Here is a 3,347-nt window from a genome sequence, read left to right on the forward strand (position 1 = left end):
ACTCAGTGCAGACTATTATAGTGGTAGGAACAAATTTATAAAAGAGCGAAGAATGAATTAAAATTGATGCAACTTTATACACGAAGATGGTTGGTAGTTTAAAGTATTTGATTGCAACAAGACCCAGTTTAATGTATGAAGTAAGTCTCATTAGTAGAGTCATGTCAACTAACTCTCATTGGCTTGTATAATAAGGATACTTAGACACCTCAAAGATACAACTAAATTATGTATTTTTTTTTTAAATAAAAAAGGAGGCAATTCAAATTTAATGGTATACATTAACAATAATTTTGTTGGTGATTTGGAGGACCGCATGAGCTCTTCTAAATTCTTATAAAATATGGATTTGAATGGTGATTTGGATAACCATAGGAGCTCTTTCAAATTTTTAGAAAATGTGGATGCATCTCCGTTCAGGCATTCTATTATTTTTGAATCATGAGTAAGATTATATATATCTAAACTATTTATTCTCAATAATCACATGACACTCTCTCTTGTGAAAAAAAAACATTCTCATAAAACTAACATGATAGTTATCAATTTCAACGATGAAATCATGTAAACAGTTTACCTAAAATGAGAGAGGTACATACTTGATTCCACTAATGAGATCATTAAAAACATTCATATCTCTCATCGCATTTAAATGAATATCTTGATCAATCCCCTTTCTCTTTCTCTCTTCAAACTCTCACAAAAGTCTTTTTTTAGACATTAAACTAGTAACATATAGAACACGCGCGACTCAAAAATCATATTTAGTGTATGCATTGACAACACAACATTTTTTTTTACATCCATATCCAAACACACATCCACAAAGTCATCATCAATCAAAGTAAAAAAAAAAGCTTTTACCTTATTCTAAATTGAGAGAATTCCCTCAGTATTGTCCACAGAAAGAAGATATGTCCAATCACAAACCAAACCTCCCCATAAACCAAAAAGAAAGGAATTAAAAGAACATATTATATTGATTTCGAATTATGTTAATCTATTTCGCTTAAAGAATCATATTTGTTTTAAGAAAATCATTGCATTAATGCCGAAAATAAACCAAAATTCTAAAAATAGAATTCATAATCAAATGATTACCTCAATTAATTGTTTAAGCTTCAATGCTGAATAATAGTTTTTTCTATTTATTATCATTGGTTAGTACAAGCATCTACAAATCAACCATGCATTACTTAACGTGTTCATGTCCAGGTAGTTGACCTAAGTTTTAGTTTGAATGGCGTGCGGTGTTTTACTTATGTATGTAACCATTGATTAATAGATTTTTCTAAGTTAAAAATAAATAGAAGAAGAATTCATTTTGATAACCACCTATAATTAGAGCCGTAGGTGAATTTTAAAAAATTGAAGTATAACTTCAAAGATCTGTAAAATTAATGGACCGGAATTTTAAGAAATAAATGATTCCTAAAACAAATAATTATAATAAGTTAAAGGGCACTAAAATTAAAGTTAGGCTTCAAGGCCCAACATTTTCTTTTCAGATTAGTGATAGTTGGGTGTGAAGACCAATGGTAATTTACAATAGTAGAAGTGATAGTTGTAGTCAAAGGTGATTGTAGTGGTGTTCAGGGGTGGTCAAAATAATTCTTATATTATTGGTTGTTAGGGGTGGACAGGAACCGATGGCCCAACCCAACCCAGGAATAACCGAAAGAAAAAATGTAAATGGGCGGACCCAAACGGTCCAACGGGCCCAACGGGCGAAAATTGCGGGTTCAATTGGTTTTAAATGGGCGGTCAGGGTAGAAATGACTGGACCGCGGGTACCCTGACCCACCCGAAGCCCATTTTCCAAAAGATGTTGTTTTCATAACTCAGCTCTCATTTCCCTGTTCCCTCATTTTTTTCACTTTAACGCAAACACTCTCTCTCTCTGTCTCTCAGATGAATGAAACCCTATTAGAGCGATCTCCACTGTTTCTCTTCTATTTTCATCAATCACCACCACCGTTGCTCACCCTCAACTCCACCACAAGGAACCCCTAGCCAACCACCATAGCACACAGTTACTCTCCTTCACCGACACCACTACTCGAACAAGAAGAACACACACCATCTCCTTCTCTCACCGACCTTCATGAACACCATTTGAAGTTAAGATCTTCGGTCTACCATTGTTCTTCTTTCATTTGCAAGGTTGGTGGTTTTGATTCAGTTTTAGTGTTTTGTTTTGTTAGATTTTTCTATTTAGGGTTTTGAATTGGGTTTGGTTTTGATTCATCTGATAGTAGTTCTTGGTTTTGGTTCTGATTTAGATATTGCAGTTATTGAAGAGGGCTTGTATTCCAGTGGTTGGTTGAATAGAGGGCCAAATTGAAGTTGTGATCTTCGATCTAATTTGTTGTTTTGATTTTTGATATTGTTGTTTTGATTTAAACAAATGGCTCAAGGTCAAAGTAGCAGTATGGAAAAAGTTTTAGAGTTGGGACAATGTAACTGTAAGTGTATTAAACTCCTTTCAATATTGTTTGTATGATGGATCAAGGTCAAAGTAGCATGGATGATTGGTTAGTTCACAATTTTGTATGGGCTTGACATTTCATTTGAATGTGTTGTTTGATTGTTTAAGCTAGGTAAAAGAATGGTCTATAAAGGTATTGCGGTTGATTGAATTATCCATCTTTTCTATAACTTCTAAATTAATTATTTCTAACAAGCTGATATTCCTGTATTGTGTCAGATTGTGAATTGGAGAGCATGCCTGAAATTCCCCGAAGAACCTAAGATATCAGCTGAAGCTAAGGATCTCATCTGTAGCTTGCTATGTGATGTTGACACGAGACTAGGAACGAGGGGAGTAGACGAAATAAAGGTAAAGACTCCCATGGGAATAATGTTTGTTTGGGCAACTGCTCTATAAATGTGATTTTGATTAGAATTATTTTTGCCAAATTGATTTGGTTACAATTGAGTTTAAAGTACAGTAATTAATGTTCAAGTGATTTTATACTTAAACAGTTGGTTTGATGTAAAACTTACAGTAAAATATCCAACTCAGTGCAAAAGCTACTTTATCACTCTTCGTTAAATCAAGATTTGGATTCCAAAATATTTGGCATGACAGTAGCTAAACAGGATGTTTGATTTACCTTTTGGAGTGTCTAAAGAGATTTTTATACCATGTTAATTTAAGGGTCCATTCCATGTAGTGTGAAATGGCTGGCATTTTTACAATGTTATATAGGGATAAATAAAGCTAAAACCTGAAGGTGCTACTACTGTGTTTCTGGATTTCTTAATTGCAGTTTTTTTCTTTGTTCTTTTAGCTAGTTCATATATTATTTATAAAAATTATAACTTCCACTTTGTTCTTTGTTCTT

At 33.3% G+C, this 3,347-nt stretch overlaps 1 long non-coding RNA gene across 1 annotated transcript; it reads left to right on the forward strand.

Annotated features, from left to right (window-relative positions):
• Positions 1-1,646: 1,646 nt before the first annotated feature.
• On the forward strand, positions 1,647-3,076 carry LOC127126136 (uncharacterized). Its single transcript, XR_007804916.1, has 2 exons — positions 1,647-2,163; positions 2,283-3,076. It is a non-coding gene; the product is annotated as an uncharacterized LOC127126136 (long non-coding RNA).
• Positions 3,077-3,347: the final 271 nt, after the last annotated feature.

Source organism: Lathyrus oleraceus, chromosome 3, assembly GCF_024323335.1.
Source record: "Lathyrus oleraceus cultivar Zhongwan6 chromosome 3, CAAS_Psat_ZW6_1.0, whole genome shotgun sequence".
In the NCBI taxonomy this organism is placed as follows: domain Eukaryota; kingdom Viridiplantae; phylum Streptophyta; class Magnoliopsida; order Fabales; family Fabaceae; genus Lathyrus; species Lathyrus oleraceus.